Source organism: Schistocerca cancellata, chromosome 4 (genome assembly GCF_023864275.1).
Source record: "Schistocerca cancellata isolate TAMUIC-IGC-003103 chromosome 4, iqSchCanc2.1, whole genome shotgun sequence".
Taxonomy (NCBI): domain Eukaryota; kingdom Metazoa; phylum Arthropoda; class Insecta; order Orthoptera; family Acrididae; genus Schistocerca; species Schistocerca cancellata.
This window is the reverse complement of record NC_064629.1, coordinates 137678141-137692527: the sequence shown is the minus strand read 5'-3', so window position 1 is coordinate 137692527 and position 14387 is coordinate 137678141. Positions and strand designations below refer to the sequence as shown.

Here is a 14387-nt window from a genome sequence, read left to right as displayed (position 1 = left end):
TACTAGTCCAAAATTGGTTTAATGTGTCTATATTAGTGTGTGTGTGTGTGTGTGTGTGTGTGTGTGTGTGTGTGTGTGTGTGCGCGCGCGTGCGTGCGCGCGCATGCGTACGTGTGTGTGGGTGTGAGCGCACAGGTGCGCGCGCAAGTGCATGTGCGTGTATTTTAGTTTGGTAAATTCAGTTATATTTTGTTCTTTAATTAAGGAAATATATCTCCTGCAGTCTGTGATTTATTCCCATCAACAGTGAATTTTCAATGTTAAGCTCTATTTCTCATTTGGATGTTAATGTATTATAAATGAAAGAAGATTGTTTACTTTATATTTTCAGAACCTGTCTTATATGAGTGATTTTATCAGTTGGTTACTTTGATACTGTGTATGTCAAGTGAAAGAATTGCTATGAAAGTTATCTGTTTCAAGAGTGATCGAAGGAACTACATTAAAGAATGATCATTCCCCACCCCCACCCCTCCCAAAAAAGAACAAAATAAAAAGTAAAAAATAAAAAAAGTCCATAGTGAACACTTAAATTTGACTCTGACATGTTTCAGTTGAGAGGTCATATACAACAATACTGAAAATGTGCTGAAAGGCAAACAGCATAGGCAATGGCAATTACTGTGACTGTAAGTGCTTGAGACTGTCACTATGTCCATATGTTTGGACATTTCCATTTTTGTGTAAGATTGATTACCTTTATTGCTATTAGTTATTCTTTGGGTTTGTGAGGTGCTTTACAATTGTCATTCGCAATCGGAATTATGTTGTGACATGTATTGTACATGTGGTGATAGTGCCACTCACTATCATAGGTGAAGATTTTGCAAGGAAGAGAGATTGTCAGTCAGTCTCGGTTGATAAGCATTTGTAGTCATGACAAACGGTATGGTGAGACATAGTTTTCGACAAGTGTATGCATTAGAAAAGGGGGGGGGATTAATGATTACTGAAATGTCTCAGATCTGCCCTACTGTCATGTTCTTCAAATTGTATTGGGGGAAAAGATAGAGCAAAGCGACAGTGGTTATGGTAATGGACTTACATAGAGGAGGAATGGGGTTCAAATCCCTATTGAGCCACACACACAAAGGATTTTGGTATTTTTCCTAAATATCTCTAAATTAATGCTGGGATGCTTCATTTTAAAAGGACATCGTCACACTCTTTCACTGTACTTGTTCAATCCAAGCTAGTGCTCGAACTATACTGGTATCACTGTTGATGGGACTTAAAACCATGAAATTTGTTGCTTTTTGAATTGGAAGAAATTGAAATATTTGCAGAAATTTTGGAGCCACTTGACACTGTGAAATATCATTAAGTAATTTATGTTAAACGATGGAAAATCCAGGATCGAATACTCACAATATTATGCAAAGGATAGCTTGCTACTCACCATGTTGTAGAGATATTGAGTCACAGACAGGCACAACAGAAAGACTGCTAAAGCTTTCAGCCAAAAGGCCTCCTTCTGACACACACACACACACACACACACACACACACACACACACACAGGCAACTCACGCATACACGACCACTGTCGTGACTGCTGAGGACAGACAAATCTGACCTCAGTATTCAGAGACAAAGGTTTGTGTGTGTGTGTGTGTGTGTGTGTGTGTGTGTGTGTGTGTGTGTGTGTTTTCTTTAATTCAGAAGGTGGTCATTTTGATCTCAACTCCCATGGCTGTTTTCAACTGTTTTCAGTCTTAACAAATAACAAAAAACCAATGACAAAGAATGAATAACAAAGATGCAGAATAACAATTGATATCAACCATGAAAACCATCACTTAATGAAAGCACAACGAAATAAAGTATGGAGGATGAGGGCACAGGTATGTATCAGGAGGGGACCATGTGATCAACAACTGATGATGACACTGTCTGTCAAAACTTCGTGAGTAACCTTGATGGCGACATGACATGATGTTATGACCAGTGTGGATGTCACCATTTGAAATGAAATGCATTGTGGAATATTTTGGCATGCCATGCTGTGATGTGGCAGCCAGTGTGAATTGTGAATTGGCCTTAATATGACAAAAGAAAGAAGCTATGTCTGATATATTTTTGCAGCCCTTTATAAATTGTTCCTCAGAGTGAGGTGAAAGCAGATTTTGTTTCACTGTTTGCCTCAACAAATAAATATGTTTTGAAAGGATTCAGCCTTGAGCAAAGACATTCGTCCACTTTCTTGCGTATACTGGTTTTAGTGATTTCACCATCAGTGGGTTCCCTTTACATTTCTGTCAAACCACAAGTAGAATATTACAAGGCAAGTATTATGTACAATTTTGGGATTATGGTCATTATATCAAAACACCATCACAAAATATATATCTTAGTAGCACACATTGTTGTTCATGTTGGTATCATTCATCTGCAGTACAGGTATTTTGGTAATTTGTCATCTGCAACTAAATAAGCATTTCTCTGCAGTACATCACTTTATAGAACATAAAGTTGGGTCTAAAATTATACTATCAGATGATTCCATGTCAAATTGAGCCTAAGGCTTATTTTTAATATTTTTTAAATTTAATTTGTCATAATTTTCTGAATCTACAGAAGTTAAATTTTACTGTCTTAAAAATTATTAAAATTACTTCAGGAAATATTGTTAAACAAAGTTGTCAATCCTGCAGATAAGGAAGGAAAACTACATGTTTGCATTTTATGTTAACAGCTATTTCAATTTAGGTTGTACCCATTGTTGATTCAACTGTTAAGTTGCAAGAGCTGGACCTTATCTTTCAGATAAACTTCAGTTTTTTTAAAAAGGTAAGTTATTAATCATGCAACTAATTCAGAAAATTGACTATGCATTTAGTATGCCACCTGTGACAAACATGAAAAAGTTTACTTCTAACTCTGCATATAGCAATTCAGTTTATTTTAGATTAGGTGTGAGAAAAGCAAATAAAAACACCCATTGACTCATAGTTTATAACTGACCAGGTACAATTGTTAAAAGTAATTGGGTCCCACCCATGACAGATTTTTGCATTGTCACTATCAGTCTAAACCATTTCACACTTCTTGTTGTTATGTTGATTGGTATGACAACTGTGTTAATAGCTTCCCCTAATACAGACTTATTATTTATTCAGAAAATGGGGAAAACATCAGGAGAGTGCATGAAAAAACTTCAAAACAAGTTGAACAAAGATGCCAGCAAATACAACACCCATAAATACAAAGAAAAAGAACAGGATAGAAGAAGACTGGGAAATTTGAAGATAAAGACAGCCTCCTGTGAAGAATTTTTAATTGAATATTGCAAGAAGGAAGCTGAAAGGCAAAGAAAGTGCTGGCTGAGACTAAAGTCTGTGCCAATTGAAGTGAGCTTGAGACCTGTGCTTCCGGTTAGGGTGATAGAAATGTTCCCAGTCTCTCATCAAAGCTGTTTCTCAGGTAAAGAGGTGCTTCTTTTCAACCCCTCAAAAAAATCTGTGGTCATAAAAAAGCTTGCATGAGAAAGCCTGCCTAAAAAGAAACCAAAGCAGAGTTTGTTAGCAGACAGGAAAAATCTTGTAAACATACATATGACAATCTGCTAAAATACAAATTTTTTTTCACAAGTGATGAAATCAGCAGGAAGACACATGCTATAAAGGATGCTGAGTATATTGTAGACCCAGCAACTGGGAAAAGAGTTAGCTTGCAGAAACTTCACATAAATATGACATTTAAGAAAGCGTGTGTTGCTGTTCAAGGAAGAAAATCCAGATATTGATATCAAAATTTTATGGATTGCAGCCTAAAAACTTCTACTAACCTCAGAAATGTGTTTGCAAATAGTGTGCTAACTTAAATTTCCTCATTGAGGCCATTCACAAGAAAGTTTCACTGCTGCTCACACTGACTTTGAGTCTTGTGTGCTGTGACCTACAATGGGGGACATGCATGACAAGTGAATGTAAAAAGTGCATCATGAGTTTGCACAAATTAACTGGTGGAAAGTTTGATTTATGTGAAATAATTTCTTTAAACAATGGACAAAAATGAGGGTCGCCATAAACAAGTGACTGTTAATGGAACTATTGACGAAACTATTAATGAGCTTCAGCCTCAACTCAAGAAATTCAAAGAGCAGTTTTTTTGTCAAAATTAAGCAATCTGCAACTTTCTGAACAGAAAGCATCATTTTGTGGTGATGAAGTGATATTGCAAATAGATTTTGCAGAAAACTATGTATCACTGACACAAGACAAGGGTGCAAAATGCCCACTGGAGCCATACACAAGTTCAGTTATCACTGGTTGTGTTTATTTGAGAAAAAAAGGCTACAGTCATTTGCAGTTGTGAGTGACCAACTGTCATGAAAAGTATTGAGTTTGTTTGTCTGAAGATAAGTTAACTTAAACAAGAGCTTCCAAACTTGATCTTGGTTAGAATTTTTCTGGTGGTTGCATGTTAGAGCATGAATTCACTGTTTCTAACCTCTGCTACATGATGCAAGTGTCTGAAGAATGATTTCTCTCTGTAATGTCACATGTGGAAGGTGCGATGGATGGCATAGGTAATGTAACAAGAAGTGGGTGGAATAAAGTTAAGCAATGAGAAGTCATCAGCAATGCACAGGAACTTTAAAAGACTGAGCCACATCAAATTGATGAAAATGCGCACATTCTGGACAGACACTGGAAATCTGTTAAAAACATGAGAGATTCACAGCAAGTATTACTTCAGTGGCTACAATACATGTCTCCTAATATGTTGCAGAAGGTTTCTAAATCTGATTTAGAGAAAGTGCAGGTTTTCAACTTTATAAAAAAAAACCTCTTTCCTCATTACCTTAGCCAGCTTCATCCTGACCCACAACTTCTTCACTTTCGAAGGCCAGACATACCCACAATTAAAGGGAACAGCCATGGGTACCAGGATGGCCCCCTCATACGCCAACCTATTCATGGGTCGCTTAGAGGAAGCCTTCTTGGTTACACAGGCCTGCCAACCCAAAGTTTGGTACAGATTTACTGATGACATTTTCATGATCTGGACTCACAGTGAAGAACAACTCCAGAATTTCCTCTCCAACCTCAACTCCTTTGGTTCCATCAGATTCACCTGGTCCTACTCTAAATCCCATGCCACTTTCCTTGACGTTGACCTCCACCTGTCCAATGGCCAGCTTCACACGTCCGTCCACATCAAACCCACCAACAAGCAACAGTACCTCCATTATGACAGCTGCCACCCATTCCACATCAAACGGTCCCTTCCCTACAGCCTAGGTCTTCGTGGCAAACAAATCTGCTCCAGTCCGGAATCCTTGAACCATTACACCAACAACCTGAAAACAGCTTTCGCATCCCATAACTACCCTCCTGACCTGGTACAGAAGCAAATAACCAGAGCCACTTCCTCATCTCCTCAAACCCGGAACCTCCCACAGAAGAACCCCAAAAATGCCCCACTTGTAACAGGATACTTTCCGGGTCTGGATCAGATTCTGAATGTGGCTCTCCAGCAGGGATACGACTTCCTCAAATCCTGCCCTGAAATGAGATCCATCCTTCATGAAATCCTCCCCACTCCACCTAGAGTGTCTTTCCGCCATCCACCTAACCTTCGCAACCTCTTAGTTCATCCCTATGAAATCCCCAAACCACCTTCCCTACCCTCTGGCTCCTACCCTTGTAACCGCCCCCAGTGTAAAACCTGTTCCATGCACCCTCCCACCACCACCTACTCCAGTCCTGTAACCTGGAAGGTGTACACGTGATTTACCAACTGACCTGCCTACACTGTGAAGCGTTCTATGTGAGAATGACCAGCAACAAACTGTCCATTTGCATGAATGGACACAGGCAGACAGTGTTTGTTGGTAATGAGGATCACCCTGTGGCTAAACATGCCTTGGTGCACGGCAAGCACATCTTGGCACAGTGTTACACCGTCTGGGTTATCTGGATACTTCCCACTAACACCAACCTGTCAGAACTCCGGAGATGGGAACTTGCCCTTCAGCATATCCTCTCTTCTCACTATCCGCCAGGCCTCAATCTCCGCTAATTTCTAATTTCAATTTGCCGCCGCTCATACCTCACCTGTCTTTCAACAACATCTTTGCCTCTGTACTTCCGCCTCGACTGACATCCCTGCCCAAACTCTTTGCCTTTACAAATGTCTGCTTGTGCCTGTATATGTGTGGATGGATATGTGTGTGTGTGTGTGTGTGTGTGTGTGTGTGTGTGTGTACCTGTCCTTTTTCCCCCCTAAGGTAAGTCTTTCTGCTCCCGGAATTGGAATGACTCCTTACCCTCTCCTTTAAAACCCAAATCCTTTCGTCTTTCCCTCTCCTTCCCTCTTTCCTGACGAGGCAACCGTTGGTTGCGAAAGCTAGAATTTTGTGTGTATGTTTGTGTGTCTATCGACCTGCCAGCGCTTTTGTGTGTATATATATATATATATATATATATATGGTTATAATAGAAGGAAACATTCCACGAAGGAAAAATATACCTAAAAACAAAGATGATGTGACTTACCAAATGAAAGTGCTGGCAGGTCGACAGACACACAAACGAACACAAACATACACACAAAATTCAAGCTTTCGCAACAAACTGTTGCCTCATCAGGAAAGAGGGAAGGAGAGGGAAAGACGAAAGGATGTGGGTTTTAAGGGAGAGGGTAAGGAGTCATTCCAGTCCCGGGAGCGGAAAGACTTACCTTAGGGGGGAAAAAAGGACGGGTAACACTCGCGCGCGCACACACACACACACACACACACACACACACACACACACACACACACACACACATCCATCCACACATATACAGACACAAGCAGACATATTTAAAGACAAAGAGTTTGGCCAGAGATGTCAGTCGAGGCAGAAGTGCAGAGGCAAAGATGTTGTTGAATGACAGGTGAGGTATGAGTGGCGGCAACTTGAAATTAGCGGAGATAGTTGCCGCCACTCATACCTCACCTGTCATTCAACAACATCTTTGCCTCGACTGACATCTCTGCCCAAACTCTCTGTCTTTAAATATGTCTGCTTGTGTCTGTATATGTGTGGATGGATATGTGTGTGTGTGTGTGTGCGAGTGTTACCCATCCTTTTTTCCCCCTAAGGTAAGTCTTTCCGCTCCCGGGACTGGAATGACTCCTTACCCTCTCCCTTAAAACCCACATCCTTTCGTCTTTCCCTCTCCTTCCCTCTTTCCCGATGAGGCAACAGTTTGTTGCGAAAGCTTGAATTTTGTGTGTATGTTTGTGTTCGTTTGTGTGTCTGTCAACCTGCCAGCACTTTCATTTGGTAAGTCACATCATCTTTGTTTTTATATATATATATATATTCCCTCAAGTATTCAGACTCTGAGATGAGTGGTGATGAATCATAGCCCAATGACTGACACACACACACACACACACACACACACACACACACACACACACACACACACACAAAAATCCCCAAGAAGTTGCAGGTTCAGAACCAGCTGTGGAAAAAATTGCCGGGAACATTTATTTTGGTGGAGTTTCAAATGGCAAGAAGGAAATCAAAAGAATGAAGGTACACTGCCGTTGCACAAAGGTGTTGAAGAAAATGGAGAAATACAAATTGCATGTATGAGACCTGTAGGACAAAGGGGTTCAGAGCTGATGAGAAGCATGTATCCTACCTCGAGTTTGAACAATTGGATGAAAACTCAACTGTATAGTGGTAGAGATTTTAAAGTGAAATAATTGGGTAACCAGGTCTTTAATACTGTACTGAAATTTACCTTCTTTATACATAACAGTACTTTCCTAAGAAGGTTATTTAAATAAGAAGGAATGTATGAAAATGTTAACTACTCATTCAGCTACCAACTGATATAAAATTAATTTTAAATTAAAAAATTGTTCTGCTTAACATGATTCCCAACTGTGAAGTTGCCTATTGCATCGATGAGGTCTTAAATTGCAATTTTTATAAGTATTAACAATATAATATTTACTAATATTTCATCATATACAGCATTGTTTTATTAGTGCAAACTCAATGTTTTCAAAAGAAAATACGTGCATAATTCACTGAGTTCTTGTAAAATGTTCATGGGCATTCAATGCTGTGTCAATTTGCTGTCCCACCCCGTAACAAAGTTTTAAACATGATTAACAGCTCAGTTTGTGAACTTCTGACATTCAGATTTAAAGGGAAGCTAAAGCAGCTATTCATATGATGACCAATCAATCTTTAATTTATTTCAATTTATACATTGTTATGTTAGCTTTTGACTGTTGAAAAACATAGTGCAACTGTCCCACCCGTGACAGTAGAATCTCCAATAGGTAGAGGCACCTGTCTGTGGTGAAAATTTTTGCTTGGTTTTGTCATTTTTAAAAAGCCACTTTGGTATATTTTTCGCAACTTTTATATCATTTTGTCAAAAATTTCAGTAAATTTTATTTCTACTTTCCAGCAATAAAAGCTAAATGAAAAATTATTGATTGCATATTTGCAGTGAAACATTTTTCATTTTTACATAAATTCAAAAACCATGAAAAGGTATTTGGCTTTTTCTGCAAAATTTGTAAAATTTCAGGATTTCATGCTTTGCAAAAAACAGGTGTGTCTATCTGTTGGTGTTTGGCGTATTCTGCACTTTGTTAATGTAACTTAGCTTACTGCTTATCTCTATTTTTGGCCAGTGGTTCTTGACAACAATATATTCTACAAAGTGGAGTGATATGTCACTGTTAAGTGCTTTTGTGTATTATTTGTATCTAATGTTGAAAATTTAAATGCCTGCCCAGTCTTGCATTCTTGAAATGTGAAATGATAAAGCCCGGATGTGATGTTTCATCTGTGTTGTTGTCATTGTCCTTAGTTTTTTTCATGTTGATTTACCAGTTCTGTAGACTATTTCCAGTCCTTGTTTTCTGAGTGTTACCAACCACGCTGAAATGAAATGTGAAAATACGGCTTCTTAATTTGGTCAGGAAGGAAAATAAGGAAGGACTAGACCAATGAGGATTTGTCACAGTTCATTCAATGGTACAATAATTTTGGATAGACCCAATTTAATTAAACAACAGTTAATTTGAATACTTAACAATAATCAGTGATGGCAGAAAACATCAATTGTAACTCGCACGCAATCACTGTTTCCAAGACTATAAGATAAAAGACTGATGATACAAAGTTGAACCCAGATGTAAACAGCCATAAAAATTACCAAAGCTTCCTGAGCAGAAGATACCAATAAAAAATTTAATAAAACTGAACCGATCACAAAATAGGCAACTGCCAGAAAATTCTTATACTAAAATACATAATGACCTAAGAAGAACGAAATATTTAAAACCTCATAAAACAGACATGATAGCAAGGCTTACAGGGTCCCACAATAATAGTCAATTCATTAAAATTTACATTGAATAAGTATGACTGTTGAGACCTTAACCACTAGTAACATGTTTAAATAACTTAAAGAAGCAATAAATTATAAAAAGAGAGCCTCTTCTAATTAAATAGAGTGAGTCAGAATTGCTTTAAAATTTCAACTTTAAAGCTTTAAAGGCCATAGCTGTGCTTGGAAGAAATAACACTGCAGAAGGCGGACAGTTGAACTTTTTCTGCCCAAGCCTTGCGCACAGAATTGCATAAACAGGTGGCTGTGTAAGCCGACAGGGTCCAGAATGAGTGGGCTTCACAAGGATTACTAAGCAGAATCAGCACCAGAACACAAGCAATCTTAACAAAACTCCCTGCAGCACAAATAAATTCCAATAAGTGCAAGCTCAAGCCACAGTCAAGATTATAGTAAATAATGATTTAACTCCCAATAGTTTGTCCTCTTTCTTACAGAGCAGTACTCTAAATTTAACAGTCACCGAACAAGTTAGCAGAAAAATTTAAGATACCACTTTCAGTTGGCTTAAGTAAATTTAAGAATTAAATAGTTATACCAAATCCCCCTGGAACAAGTGGTTAAGCCAACCCCCAGCCAATTGCTGTAAATTCTATGGCTACTGAGCATGTACGTAGTCCAAGCTAAGCTCAGAACAGACAATGTGTCCTAAAACAAAGTGAAATTTTCATATAAACCATGTAAAATAAAAGCACAATATACTTGACCTGAAGCTTAATAAGCAGTACATTAGCCTCGATGAATAAGACAAGTGCACCCAAGTCCAGAACGATGGTTAATGTTCCACCAGGTAGCAACTACAAATTGAACACAACATTTACCCAAAATTTTCAAGTTAAATGTAAGTCGCATGGTTCTGAACACTGACTCCGATAACATTCGTGCAAGCCTGCTTTCGCACCAGGAGTAGACAATTTGTGATAATGTTAAACATCAACTAATACGGTGCACCAGAACCAATATCAGCTGAAAGTTATTTGCTTTAGGGAAGGCTAGAATTAATAACAGGCTCATAGAAGCACTTAAACACACACAAATACTACATTGCCAACAAACTTCACAACAAGCTCCCTTGTAGAGATGAATCTAACATTAACCCAAATTAAAGGCTCCACAGACATTTAAAATCCTCAAACCAAATGTCCAATAAGATGCAATGTACGATGATCCAATTAAAAATTTTAACAGACCTTTCTAATACACAAATTCTTGCTCATAAAATTCAGCTTGCAAATTCTATGGAGGCGCAAACTTGAGTACCAATAAACAGAATTGGAGTATCTGAAAATTCAGTAAACACGCCTCAGACAGCTTGGCAGGTTTTTAATGATCCACTCCTGACGTTCGTTGGCACTGCAAGCCAAACGTAGGCCAACATGAGCCCTGCATATCCTTCCCAGTTTACGCTAACACAGACGCAGATGGGTAGCAACTAAAGGCCTTCTGTCCACTTGGTTGTCACTGATCATCCCATCATGATGCCAACTGTTATACCCCTTGTGAACCCAGCAAGCTGGCTCTCCAGGCCGTGCCAGAGGGAACTGCAATCACTGGACATCATATAGCCAAAGATAGGAGCATATTGATATCAGTATAGTATGACAAGCTGCCATGGCTCAGGTGTTTGCCTTATTTTGTGTGTGTTTGTACTTAGGTACATAAGTACCTTTTGTTTATTGTGGATGCTTATAGTTCAGGTGTGTGAAGTTTCAGCATATGAGGATGCACACATGCACCATTGTTTGCAAGCTGTTGGTATTCTGTTTTATGTGGTGGTATTCCTTTCATCTTTGTAGTTCAGTTTGGCTATTATGTTTGTTTAATATCCATTTTCAACAGCTTTTTGTTTGGTTATTTGAAGCTCATTTTTTTAGTTGTCTGCATCGAGTGGAGCTTCGTGCAATCTGTGTTGAATGAATTACAGACTGGCTTGTTTGTGTGTTGTTGTTTGGTTTGAGTTATTGGGAATGGACGGTGGTGGTTAGTTTCCTGTATAGTGATAACTGATATTGGTGGTTGTTGTGTCTGCCTGTCTTGTGAGGTTTAGGGAATTTAACTTTTTGTCACTTTCCATTCTTAGTTTGTGTTTCATGTTTCGGTGGACTGTTCTTTTATTCGGGAGGACGACGGTTCAATCCCGCGTCCGGCCATCCTGATTTAGGTTTTCCGTGATTTCCCTAAATCACTCCAGGCAAATGCCGGGATGGTTCCTCTGACAGGGCACGGCCAACTTCCTTCCCATCCTTCCCTAATCCGATGAGACCGATGACCACGCTGTCTGGTCTCCTTCCTCAAACCAACCAACCAACCAACTGTTCTTTTGTCATTGTGGTATGTGGCTGGTTATTTCATCTAGAAGATATGACTACATAATGATGCCAATATATTATTTAGTATTGTTTCAATTTTACTGCAATTTTGCAGTGGTTTCAAATATTTTGTTCTTGGTTTGATTTAAAGTTATCTTAGTTTGGAGTCCATATCAGTAGTTCCACTTTATTCTAAAATTTTTCATTCCGTAAAGCAGTGTAGTGTAGAAAAATCCTTATTTAGTTGCAGATGACAGCTAGCTACATGAACAATATGTGCTTGTAAGTTTTTAAATATAGTGCCCACAATCCTAAAACTAAACTAGTCTCATGTAACATTTTACATGGTGTTTAGCAGAAAAATAAAGAGAATCTACTGATGATGAGAAATATCACTGAAACCTGCATGGGTGAAAATAGAAGCAAATTGGATTTGCTCAAGACAGAATTCTTTCAGGTCATGTATTTCCTCCAGTTGATTTTAAAAACATTGGTGCTTATCATAAATGTCATATTTCCAGAACTCAAAGGCTACAGGTATAAGGAAAAGGATATTTTTATTTTTATTAGAACAGTGTTTATCTCTTGATTTCCGATGTTATATTTATTTACATGTGACATGTTTTGGCTTTCATAACAACTCAGCACATATTCATGTTGAGATATTCTGGTTCTATAATTTTCATACTTTTTCACTCCCTAAATGATGTGAAACACTTGAGTACAATGGAAGTGTGCCCTCCAGCCTATGACATATGAGGGGGAAAACAGGTTTTGGTGAGACAGATTAGCAACTGTAAGAAACATTGTATTCATGTAAAAATTATGGTTTGAACCATTTCGACTCTATAAGTAAAAAACAAAACTGGGTTATTACAAAAGAAACCCACTGATGAGGTCTTTGATATAAAAGGCAAACTGCGTCAGTAACAGAAATAAATGTTATATTGAAACAAGAAAAAGGCTTCTGAAGTTGTAAAATTGATTTTTATATACTTCATACAAAAAAGCTCTTTAATTTGTGGTGCCGGGGAGACTTGGTATTGATTTTTACTCGTGTACAGGAAGTGGGACTATCATTCTTCACTTATCTGATGTCATTTACTAAGTCGAGGATTATGGTCCTTCATCAGGAAGACAAATGTGCAGAGGTGTTGTCAGTGTAATCTGTATGAAGCCTTATTACAGTCTTTAGGCAAAGATCGATGGTGGAAACTGAAGAGCCACTCAACAATTGTGCAGGTTTGATGGGAGAGGCTACCTTCAGTCCTTCGCATAGTGAAGAAGATGTGATAACGATACCATAATTCGATGATTTGCCAGTGCTGCCGTACAGTTGACAACTGACAAGATCTAGATCTATGTGCTGTAGTGAGCTTCATGAAAACTTGTGAAACAATGGTTCACTTTTTATCCAGAAGATGGTGCAATGCTAGAGCTGTGCTGCATGTAATGTGGCATTGTGGCTTGTGTCCCTGGCTAGGGTCCTGTGGGTTATCAGTTCAAACCTGTGTACCAGCAATTATTTGTTATTTAGCTTTTATTATTTCTGGAAGGTTCCAGAAATTTCTTATGTTTGTAATGTTTGTATATTCTTGAATATCAATAAACCCACAATTCCTTTAAGAATCAAATTCCCACGTATAAAACAGCTTCAAATATCTGATTACCTTACAAATGAGTTAACTGTTAAATATTTGCCTTTGAGCATGTAATCAACAAAACATTTAGGAAATGTTTGAAATTATACTTCAGGTTTGTTGGAAGTCTGTGTTCTCATTATGAAACACGGAATGAATGTAGTGTGGGAATTTGCACTCAATTTTTAGCCAAAAACTAGTTTTCCATACATCTCACTGTTTACAGTGTCATAGCTCCTGAGCTGTGTGTCATGCAATGAAATAAATGTGCAGGTACACTGCCCTCCATAAGTTTGGAAACACCATGCTGTGTATTACAATGGAGGAAGATGAAAGTGATCTATGTGAGTTATTGGTTAGAATGCAGAATAACAAGCTCAAATAATGGTTAATAATGACACGTACAGTATTGTACACTTAATTATTGTACATATACATACATATTGGAACATACTAGTAGTGCTCCGTTTTATGTAAACTGACGTTATCTGTCCAAGCAGTTCTACTAAACATGCCAGGTGGCGTGAGTAGACTGCATGGCTATGTAGAGGTATGTCGTTTACATTTCTGTTCACTTGTAGTTGCATTTGCATAAAGGTATAACACACTGCAAAAGTAATTGAAAATGGCCCCAAAGTGCCAGATTCCTTATGAATCACAGGTAATGATAATCACTTTGTACCAAGAAGGCAATAGTGTCTAACAAATAGCAAAGAAACTGATGATTTCCATCAGTGGCGTGATCAAAACTATACACCGGCATTGAGAAACAGACTCCTATGGAGATTGTCCTCACTCAGTATCCCCCAGGAAAATATCATAAAGCCAGGAAAAGTGTTTGGTAGTGACCAGTAAATGTAACAGATTAAAAACTGTCCAAGCATTGACTGCAGAAGTAAACGCAATGAGGGATACACCGGTGAGTGAGTCAACAGTGAGACGATGCCTGGCAGACAACAACCTCCAAGGTTATGTAGCAACAAGGAAACGACTGTTGTGCCCTGTTAACAAGAAGAAAAGGCTTCAGTGGGCTAAGGCACACCAACAATGGACATCG

At 38.4% G+C, this 14387-nt stretch overlaps 1 protein-coding gene across 1 annotated transcript in view; it reads left to right on the top strand.

Moving 5' to 3' along the window:
- Positions 1 to 14387, top strand: part of LOC126183554 (MAP kinase-activated protein kinase 2) — a 94406-nt gene that overhangs the window by 60480 nt on the left and 19539 nt on the right. The window lies entirely within an intron of this gene.